This window comes from Clupea harengus, chromosome 13 (assembly GCF_900700415.2).
Source record: "Clupea harengus chromosome 13, Ch_v2.0.2, whole genome shotgun sequence".
NCBI classification, from domain to species: Eukaryota; Metazoa; Chordata; class Actinopteri; order Clupeiformes; family Clupeidae; genus Clupea; species Clupea harengus.
This window is the reverse complement of record NC_045164.1, coordinates 18,193,668-18,205,717: the sequence shown is the minus strand read 5'-3', so window position 1 is coordinate 18,205,717 and position 12,050 is coordinate 18,193,668.

The following is a 12,050-nucleotide window of genomic DNA, read 5'->3' as shown; positions in this document are numbered from 1 at the left end:
CGAAAGCCTGACAGGATGTACTGGGAACAGTCTTCACATCTACTTAGGATTTATCTACAAAAGCCAAAGACATACAGTAGATAAAGGAAGACAAAATTCACAGAGTAAGAGAGGAACTCCGCGAATTCAGTGATTCACTAATCTACATTCACATTGTTAGGACCCAAACATAAAGAGAAAGAAGGAAAGAAAGGAATGAAAGGAAGGAAGGAGGAAGGAAGTGAAAGACGTCATTGATCTGACATTCAAGCGTCCAAAACCCAATCATAAAAATAAATGAAAAGAGAAATGAGAGGAGACCAAGACAGGGCATCTGTGCGTTCAGTGTTTCACTGATCTCGAGTGGCCCTAGCCCACACAAGGAAAGCAAGGGAGAAATAAAGAAAGAAAAGCAAGAATGAAGTGAGACTGAAACAGGAAGTGTGTGTTGGGTAGATTTTGGAGTCACAGCAGTGACCACGTGGACCTACAAAACAGGAGGTGTGTGTTTAGAAGAGGGTAGAGTCACTGTGGGAATCAGTGCTGACAATCTCTCCAATGAAGACGTGAATCTCTGCCTGTTACTCATCCTGCTGTGTGTCTCTCTCTGAGCTATATGGAGGGCACATGAGCGATGGACAGACTGAAATAGGCTGTGGGAGAGAGAGAGAGAGAGGGAGGGAGTGAGTGAGAGAGAGAGAGTGAGAGAGAGAGAGAGAGAGAGTGAGAGAAAGAGAGAGAGGGTTGTTACATAAACAGAACGGGGGCCGAACTGATCGCCTCTAATATCCGCTCGCTTTGGTGGGGGGGGGGGGGGGTGTATTTAATGGAGGAGGCCATTCTCAGTCACTGAGGAGGTTGTTTTTGATAGGCATATTTAACCACTGGTGCACACATGCACTCTGGTAGCAAATACACCAGCCAACTTAAAGTGTGTAGGACAGACTACTTTATTCTGCACGTCCAGCAAGTCGAGGTTTGTTTTATGTCAAGGCAGGAAACACTGGCCATGTTTAAGGGCAAATGTGATTTTAATGTAACCAAATATACCAGTAGGTCAGGAGACCAATAAACACCAGAGGTTGATCACACTGCTATGATAACATGCTCTTAAAGCCACTGTATTCTGTACTCTTCTGGTGTACTCCGCCTGTCTTTACATTCAGAGTCAGACAGCTCACCATAATATAGATGCTGAGATGATTCAGTCACCAAAATACCAGTATTAGCCAATCAGGCATCTTCTGAAGAGACTGCCACCCCTAACCACTAGTCACCACTGCACACCGAACACGGAGAATGGTGTGGATTATTGCAGTGACTAAGACTGGCAGGCGTTAGCAAGTAACGCTAACGCTCCTCAAAGCGATCCTGTGGGATCATTATGAGGACTTTCTATACTACAGAATCACGTGAAGCAATATAACCAGATTATCCTAATCACATTATTGGCAATAATCACATCAGCACCTGATCCAGTGCAGATCCATTTCATTGGTGTGAGCATATGTGAACAAAACTGAAAAATAACTTGTGGATCTGCCATGTGATTCAGATCTGCTCCAAAATTGTATGTGTTCTTCCACGGCCCATATGCTACACCCCTCCATCAGGTTTCATGAAATTGGCCTGGTAGGTTTTGTGTAATCCTGCTGACAGACAGACAGACTGAACCGAAAACATAATCTCCTTGGTAACCACTTCATGAGAATACTGTCCAGCATTCCGGTTGTCAGTTGCTTTGGGACTCCTTTAGCCCTCTGTGGGGTTGGATGTATGATGAGATATTCAGTGGTGCTAAATCCACTATAAAATAGACAGGCTTTGTGGTCTCAGCAGTACAACGGATGCCAGGCCGCATTTCATCTCTCCGACAGCCATTTGTATTGCCCCCCCTCTGTCAGTTTACTGAGCTGAAACAGTATTTTCCGGGAGCTTCAACAGCAGGATTAGTTTCTCGATTCTCTTTGTAGTGGACAGGCCATTCAGGTGTCTCCATCTCATCCATCAAATGTGTGTAGTGTGTGTGCAAGTATGGTGTTTGTGTATGCGTATGACCGATAGAGAAAGAGAGTGTGTGTGTGCACGTTTGTGTGTGTGTGTGTGTGTGTGTGTGTGTGTGTGTGAATAAATGGGAGAGAGAGAGAGAATGATTGTGTGTGTGTGTGTGTGTGTGTGTGTGATTCTGTGTCTAAACAGAGAGCATCTCTCTCCATTTGTAATGCTAAACTGCTGAAGATCCTTCACCTGAGAGTTCAGACTGCCAGAGCCGATCTGGAGGACGACGGCGACTCATCCATCGTGTCGTTTCACCGATGCACTGTCATCACAGCCATTACTGCACAGTGACTCACTTACTCGCATGTCTGACGCTCTCAGTCTTAATGCCATGTTGCTTTCAAGCAACCCACTCACAGTCTCCCTCCATCTCTCTATAAACGACAAGGCCACAGCACTTATAACATCTCCTATGCTTCCTTTATGTGTCCCATTCATTTAACCCCAGTGTGCTTAATAATGTCTATCTATAGTATACCTGTGCAAACCATTTAGCGGATATAGATGTTCAAGGATGAGCTTTCCTTGCACGTGAAAGGTCATAAGAGCGCCTAGACTGGGTGATAGCTGCTGAACTGTCTGCAGGTGAATTTACGAGTGGTTAGCGGAGACAGCAGGGTTTGGGCGTGGCAGGGGCGCTCGTGCAGTCTTCCAGAACATTCTGAGAGTCAGCACAGTTCAGCACCACTCTAGTGCCTTGCCTTGACCCGGAGTGCACCGGGCTATGGGAGCATCGAACACACACATGCATACACACACACACACACACACACACACACACACACACACACACACACACACACACACACACACACACCGGGCTATGGGAGCATCGATCGGACTCGGCCGGGCTGAGTAAACCATCCGTCAGCGGACCAGTCCGACGCGGCCGAGGCTGCAAAACCCACCCACTCCACCCATCGGATCACACACACAAAAAAACTCACAGACAGACACACACACACACACACACACACACACACACACATACACACACACACAAACCCACAGACAGACACACACACACACACACAAACACACACATGCATACACACACACACACAAACACACACACACACACACATGCATACACGCACTCACACAAACAAACACAAACGCTCCAAAAAAACACATAATTGCGCACCCAGATAAGAGTCAGACAGACACATTCACATATGGCCATATTTATGCACACACATATACAGACCACACTCACACACACACCCACACACACTTATACTCCCTGGGTCTCTCCGACGCCCTGCTCGAGCCCCGCTCTCACTGTGACTTCCACCGCCAGCACTGGCTGGGGAAATGATGAGGATAATTACACTAATCCTCTTAATCTCACGAGGTCGGCCGTGATGGGCGAGAATGAGCCTCCTGCGGGGGATGTGACTTTCGCCCGAGTCGGCTCGTTCCGCCCATTCTGCACGTAGACGAGACGTCAGCCATTCTTTTAATTGACGCTCTTATAGTCCAAGCGGCCGCTGTCGAGCGATCCAGAGTGCTCGTGCGATCGATCAAGCCCCATTGGCCTGGAAATGTGCTGCGCAATGTGTGAGGTCTTCAGGGAGGGGGGGTGGGGGTGGCGGGGCGAAGAAAATATAACGGCCATTTTAGCACCGCTATTGGAACAAGGAAATTGAGTTACATAGACCCGTGTTCAAAGTTCCCCCCTGAAATTGAAAAGTTAGGCTGTGCTGCAAAGTGTGCTATTTTATTTGGTAATACATTTTCATTTTCGCTCCTCCCAAGAACTCTTATCCCGACGAAATATGTCTGCCAGGTTGTTTTTTTCAAAGACGTTTTTCACCTGACTGACCTCAAATGAAAGGCAGGTACTTTTGAATCAGTATGGATGCCTTATGATAATCTTACCCTTGGCCTTAGTGTTTTCTATACCGGTAGTAGGCTAGTAGTGTATCTGTATATGATTTTGATATGAAGTTTATACGAATACATTTGTACTCCGAGCATCCTTTTCCCACACCTTATGTGCTCCACAGTTCCATAGTTGCATTCTTGGTTCATTTTGTGTCATTGAACACACCATTCTCTGCGCCTGAGGGTACCCCATCACCTCATTAAAACCCCCTATGTTTACTCAGAATCATTACAGTCAAAGCATCACTGAACCTTTCCCCAACAGGGCAGTACCGTTTGGGAGATGACGGTGGCTCCTTTGGTCCAAATTCTACCTGTAATCCTAGGCCCTAATCTACTTCCCATAGCATTCATTCACACCTCGGTGCTGTGCCATGACTGTTACACGAACAGCTGCTGTATGCAGACTGAGTTTGGACCACCTGTGGGCCTCTGATCTGGGAATTGAGCCGTATGTGATCTGCTCAGTTGCGTAACTGGACCTCTCTGCGTCCCTCGATTTGAATGATTACATAACAGCACAACTGCACAGCCCGTCCCTTATGTCTATGGTAGCATCCTTATGCCAAAGGGGGTTCAGTTACAGTAGAGAAGCAATTGCAAATTGAAAATATTCGCAAGGCAGCCACGCACACACACTTGACCTTTGTGTAGTGCTTGTGCAGAAGGGCGGCCGTTGCTCAGTGCACGCAAAGGGACAGCGTCATCATGGATAAACCTCCCGCATCTCAGCCTGAGGAAGAATGACCACTTCACCCCAAATGACTAGCTCCAAAACCTACGTTTCTACTTGTGGGCTATGCAAGCTGACTTTCCCATGAATAGTGGGGTACTGAATGGCATTTTTTGTTGGCGTGTGACTTTTTGTATTGTTAAAATGTCTTAATTATGAATACGAACATTGTCAATTATTCCATTTTTAACAAACTTGGGTAGCTTTGTTGTAGTTCAACTTCTTCCAGTGTGAAGTAATCGGTAGCTTGCAAAGCTATGCTTTCAAAGTAGCTTCCCCAACACTGTGTGTGTGTGTGTGTGTGTGTGTGTGTGGGTGTGGGTGTGGGTGTGTGTGTGGGTGTGTGTCTGTGTGTCTGTGTGTCTGTGTGTGTCTGTGTGTGTGTGTTTTATTTATTTGTGTGTGTGTGTGTGTGTGTGTGTGTGTGTGTGTGTGTGTGTGGTGTGTTGTGTGTGTGTGTGTGTGTGTGTGTGTGTGTGTGTGTGTGTGTGTGGTGTGTGTGTGTGGGGAGCATGTAGTATTTGTTATACTGTGACACAAACTAATTGGAGTTATTTTAGCTTAGATTATTTAGCTAATCCTTTTGGATCAAACGGGGGGATTTGCCAAAAAGCTGAACAAATTCACACCATTCAGTTCCCCCAATAAACTTAGTCTAAACATGGAAGATTGTCGGATTGGAGAATTTAACGTCTGACATAAAATGATGGCCTTTATCAGGCTCAGACTCCTAAAAAATATGAGCCATTGGTGGCTGCCAGGCTCCCTAGCCCTGCGACATCTGTGACTGCCAAACAGAGCTAGCGTTTCAGGTTTTTAAAAATATATCTCATTTGCACTGGGAAGGGACTTGACCTTCCTTAAAATGCAGTGGGCCTATCAACCCCATTTTATGTGACATGTCCCTGCTACAACGTACTTCAGAAAATAATCAATGGCACCATGTGCATCTCTTGTGTTATTACACTAACCCTAAACCGACAACCGATGTCTGTAACCATAACCTGAAACACGTCTTATAATCACATGTACCAGTGTCTGTAACCATAACCCTAAACACATCTTATAATCACACGTACCAGTGTCTGTCGCCATAACCTTAAACAAATCTTATAATCACATGTACCAGTGTCTGTAACCATAACCTTAAACACATCTTATAATCACATGTCTGAAGTACACAACACGATTTTTATTACATATTCATTAATTAAACATTGCTGACACTGTGCCTGTGGGCACTTTCTGCAAAGTAGCGTTTGCAAGTCTGTCGCGGCCTGTGATGCCAGGCAGTGTGAGTCCCTGTGAGATTTGGCAGTCTGTTTGGGGAAAAATGCAGTTTGATCATTTTGAATGCCTTATAGCACTTTTATAAAAAGGCTTTTAGTTTTTATGGTAGCCATGAGGATTTCTGTGGTAGGTAATGTCTCATGCAGAAACGAGTCCTGCAGCCTTCTCTTGGGGCTGCTCAGTCTACCTGGTAGTATCAACAGTTCAAAAACAGGCTGGATGTAATTTAAGTCATGATACAGTGCTCTTCAGAATATACATCAATCAAGCCCATCAAGTTCAAATGGACTTGAACTACAAGCAGAACCTGTTAGTATCAGTGAAGTTGTTTTCCATAAGTGGTCTTTGCCTTTGCCTTTCAACAGCAAGATCTGACGCCACTGGCAGACTGCCATGCCCATGTTGCCTGTTAGCTTATGGGTATTCCTACATTCCTTCACGTAATACAGTGAAGAGTTTATACAGTTTTTTTATGTTGTTTTTATGTTGTTTTTTTAACGATGTTCTTAATTATGCGTTTAACTATGTTTTATTATAGGCTGTTTTAACGATGTTTTAACTATGTTTTTTTAGCTATGTTTTTTACTGTAGCACTCTGAGATTCAGACGAATATAGAGTGCACTATAAATTAAATGAATTATTATTATTAGTATTATAGTTCATAGTGATAAGTTCATAGTAGTCGACAGAGACTCATGCAAATGTCTTTGTAGTTTGTGACTGTCTGTACTTGCGTATAGTCACTGGACTTGAGGAAGATCATGCTTCACCTGTGCTGGTTGTGACTTTGTACAACACAAATAAGCCAGAAGTAGCAGTTGGGAGTGGTGCTTTAGGCTTCCTTAATGTACAGGTGTGGGCAGGATACACACACGCATACACACACACACAAGTACTTTAAAAGTGTATTTTCTAGTCCCTAACCCTAACCAGCTCCCCGTGGTCCTAGTGAGGAGGGTGTTGTTCCCCCATCACAAACCCTCACCCCCACCCCTATAGAGATGCTTGTGGCCTGGCAATTGGCCATCTTTACCAAGAACTTCTACAGGCACTGATTCGTCTGAAGAGGTGTGGGCGTTGGTAAGTTAACTGGCAGCATTCCTGTGTGTGTGTGTGTGTTGTGTGTGTGTGTGTGTGTGTGTGTGTGTGTGTGTGTGTGTGTGTGTGTGTGTGTGTGTGTGTGTGTGTGTGTGTGTCTGTGTGGTAGCATTATGTAACCTCTCACGCGTGAAGCGCATTCTTTTCCACATCATAATGATACACAATCCCTGCGGCTGCATGCAAATTATGAACATACGCCCACTGGCATGGTATAGAGATATTAATATGCTGCTGGTTTTCTTTTTTTTTTAACCCTACAATGAAATAAAACTCTATGTTCCTTTAGCTGGACAGGTGGTCCTGCAAAGTGCTAACAGTCAAAAGGTCATGAGTTCAATGCATAGGGAGCACACCCACTTCTAAAGTGTATACATTACCTGTACAGTTGTAAGTTGCTTTAGATAAAAGCACCTGTCAAATGAATAGATGTAACCCCTAATCTCCTCCAGGAGAATGTGCTATTCTTCAGAGCCATGCTAGGAAGCATGAATACAGGACAGATTTCTGATTTGCGCTTGGCTGAGGTTGCCTGATAATCATGCTGCCATGATTAGCTGTATTATTCAGACTGCAGACTTTCCCTTGTAGGCACTTAGTATCCCACAGGCTGCGGCGGTCCCACCTATAGAATTTGCAGGATGTAAGTTATGGAAAGGAAATAAGAAACGGGGGGGGGGGGGCACCACGTGAGGGCCAAGCTGCATGAAAAGATTTAGACACAGCGTGTTCTAGTCTGTGTGTGTGTGTGTGTGTGTGTGTGTGCAGGAGGTTTAGTGTGTGTGTGTGTGTGTGTGTGTGTGTGTGTGTGTGTGTGTGTGAGTGTGTGTGTGCATGAGGTATAGTGTGTGTGTGTGTGTGTGTGTGTGGTGTGTGTGTGTGTGTGTGTGTGTGTGTGTGTGTGTGCAGATACTAATTTAGAAGCCTCCCAGGGGACAGATGATTCTGAATGCAGACCAGGATCTATAGCTATATGGCTACACTCTCTAGATTCATACAGCATCAGGCTTTCCTCCAACAAACACGTCTATCTTGTTCTGTGTCAGTTTTTATCTCTTATCTTTTATCTCTATTGAGCAGTTAATATGCAACAGTAAGATTAGGTTTGTGATTGACGGTTATGTAATGCGGGCAGGCAGGTTTTTTTTCTCCAAGCCTTCAGATAGGACGTCTGAATTCATCCCCTGTGTTGCCACTGAAATAGGTTCCTGACTATGCTGTGTAAACACAGGTGCCAGACCTGATTGTCTCAGGGTGACGTGTTCTTGTGTGTCGCAATAATCACAGTCTGTAGAGGACACACATTACCAAGACAGCCTCACTGTGTTGTCTCTCTCTTAAGGTTTTTCTTTGGTTTGGACATTTGAGTGTTTGTTGTTTGTGTGTGTGTGTATGTGTGGGTTGTGTGTGTGCCAGGAACATGGAGGAGTGTCTTGAGAGTATGTGCATGTATGTGTGTGAGTGTGCTAGGTGTGTGTGTGTGTGTGTGGTGGTGTGTGTGTGTGTGTCTGTGTGTGTGTGTGTGTGTGTGTGTGTGTGTGTGTGTGTGTGTGTGTGTGTGTGTGTGTGTGTGTGTGTGTGTCTGTCTGTGTGTGTGTGTGTGTGTGTGTGTGTTGTGTGTGTGTGTGTGTGTGTGTGTGTGTGTGTGTCTGTTTGTGTGTGCACATGCTGAGGAATATGGGTAGAGTGTCTCTAAGAGTCTATGTGCATGTATGGTAAGTGTGCCAGTGTGTGTGTGTGTCTGTGTGTGTGTGTGTGTGTGTGTGTGTGTGTGTGTGTGTGTGTGTCTGTGTGTGCGTGTGTGTGTGTGCGTGTGCGTGTGTGCGTGCATCTGCAGGGATATGAGGTGTGATGAGAGTGTAAAGTTATACGTATAGGGGCCCCATCGCATGTGCTACCAGGCATGTATGCAAGCAGTAACCAGAGCAAAGGTTATCAGACACAAGTTTCCTACTGTGTGTGTGTGTGTGTGTGTGTGTGTGTGTGTGTGTGGTGTGTGTGTGTGTGTGTGTGTGTGTGTGTGTGTGTGTGTGTGTGTGAGTGTGTGTGTGTGCATGTGTGTGTGTGGGTATGTGTGTGTGTGCGTTAATTAGATGACTCGGGTGCCTGTGCAGCAGAATTTAAAGCTGAGCAAAGCCCTTGCTCCAAAGTTGCAACCAAAGTTATCCAGCCATTGCAAGTTCAGGCTCATCATTCGTAGTAAAAGTTTATCATTATTAGTCTGTGTGTAAGTCATGAAAGGGGGTTACTTGGAGCTTCTCCTCTTGGACTGTTGGTGCTGTTAGTGGAACCAACATCCCTAATGCAAACTCACTGAGGCCTCGGTGTGCTGTCACCTAATCCAGTGTCTCATCACTAATGACCAGGTTTGCGTTCAAGCATGTAAATGCACACACAGTTCTAAGTATATGCACACACGCACATGGAACATACACTTGTAATTGTAGCTGCTTTAACCAGCTCCTTAGGGAAACTTTCGGTCACACTTTATTTGGATGGTCCCCTATCTATCTGTCGCAACTCGGTTAACTGCAATTTATGGTTAGGGTTAGGGGTTGAGTTTGGTTAAGGTGATGTTTAGTAAAGAATTAGAGAGACTGAACTTGAATTTCAATAGGCCATCTTTAAAGTCTCTGTAGGCGGACTATCCAAATAAAGTGTTACCAAACATTTGTTTATTTTTCTTGAAAATAGATAGAGTAGACTATATTCATGCTTTGGGCATGTTGATCCACCAGTGTAAAGACTGTGTAAATATCCCATAGACAAAGTAATATAATCTTTTTTTATCCTGAATAAATTCTGGGCATTGGTGTTTAAAAAACATGTTTATTTAAATAGTGTGTGTGTGTGTGTGTGTGTGTGTGTGTGTGCATGTGTGCGGGCGCTTCACCCCCTCAATTATTCCCTGCATCAGAAGAAATGCGTGGCCTACCAGCAGTAGTGTGTGTGTGTGTGTGTGTGTGTGTGTGTGTGTGTGTGTGTGTGTGTGTGTGTGTGTGTGTGTGTGTGAGTGCATGTTTGTAACCTTCATATCAGAAACACAACACTTGTCTGCTCTCTTTCACAAGAGAACACAAACAAATTGATTGGAAACTTGATTCCCTGATTTTCCAAACAGACACACACACACACACACACACACACACACACACACAGTCCTGTGTAATCCTCCCGTGATGTTAACTGGCACAGGGAGAGTCCTGCTCCAGCACAGAGGGGCAGATGGCACCAGGACCACTGATGGGAGAACCCAGAACACATATGGTACCTCTCCCTCTCTCTCTCTCCTCTCTCTCCTCTCTCCCTCTCCCTCTCTCTTCCTCTCTCTAACCCCCCCCCTCTCTCTCTCTCTCTCTCTCTCTCTCTCTCTCTCTCTCTCTCTAACCCAGGGTTTCCCAACCCATGGGCCGCGGCCCATTGGTGGGCCGCCGAGCACCATCCAGTGGGCCACGAAAATGTTTCAGGTTTTCTTTTTCACGAATTTTCCACGAAGAACGGATTTTTAGTTGAGAACAATATTAATTAGGATGTCAAAATGAACGCGTTAATCTATGAGATTATTGTGGCCGAGATGAATGCGATAAAATATTTTAACCCCTGACACGAAACCGCCGCGTGCCTGCAGTCAGTTAGATAGGAGAGACCGAGACGGTAGTTGAAGATGGAGAGAGCTGAGGGATTGTTGGGCGGAAAGTTTCTGTTTAAGTTTCTGCTTAAAAATGACGGAACAATCGACAAAACTAAAGTTGTATGTAGCATTTGTCAAGCTGAATTTAGCGATCACAGAAGCAGCTCGTCTTTAAGTTATCACCGTAATGCAAAGCACCCGACAGAAAGCAGTCCCAGGTTAGATGGTCGCCAACCCACACTCCACGACTTCTCTAGGAAAGTAACTAGACCAGTCCGTGAAAAGGTTACCAACGCTGTAGAAAAATTGAAAGAATGACAGCACTGGTAATGTCATACTACCGAAAACTACTCAAATTCAGCGTAAATACAACCCTGATTATATTAGATTTGGTTTTGTGAATGGAGGTGACGTCGTCGTTGAGCCCAGGGCGCAGTGTGTCGAGTGCGTTTTAAAGCTGTCTAATGAGGCGCTCAAACCTTAAAATCTGAATCGACATTTGGAGACGCGACATCCAGCCCTCACATACAGAACTGGAAAGGATGAAAGGTAGCCCGTTCCTTTTAAAACAAGTTAGACGAGTCGACGGACGTCAGTAAAGCTGCATTAGTGCTGTTTTTTGTGCGTTATCATTGGAGTGGTATTCTACAAGAGGACATGCTTTTCTGCGCAGAGCCACCAACTCGAACTACTGCCCAGGAATGCTCGGTTCTATTTATGTTGATAATAGATTGCAGCCACATATTTAAATCATTATTTCAATTATTTGAATCATTATATTTACCTATTTGAACCTATTTATTTGAACATTATTTTAACCTATTTGTTTGCATGTCTGAAGCATCACCTATTTTAATTAGGCCTACCTGAGTGGTCTTGTTTGCATGTTTCATCACTTGTTTTGAGTGCATGCTATCTTTTGAGTCTATTCTGGTTTTATTTCCTTGCTTGTTTGCTGTGCACAAATAGACCTAGGCCTACTGCAATTAAGTTTCTTTATTTCAAAACTCTTTTGGATAATAAATCCCTTTTGACTGAAAATGCTCTGTGCGGTTTTATGTTGTTTTCTGGTGCACAATACAATTTTGATTGCAATATCTAGAAAACATAGAATTAATTACTATGCTTCCACCTGTAGCAGGTGCTGATGTTGCTCTTTGTTGACACATAACAATCGTTATTAATAAGAATGGAATATAGAATTAGCTAAAATAAGCGGGGTGTCTGTTGGGCCCCGACCTGTTACAAATACAAAAGGTGGCCTCGGAGTAGAAAAGGTTGGGGAACCCCTGCTCTAACCCCCCCTCTCTCTCTCTCTTTCAGCCTCTTTCTTCTCACCATCTCTCTCTCCAAGTCTATCTCCTTCTCTCTCT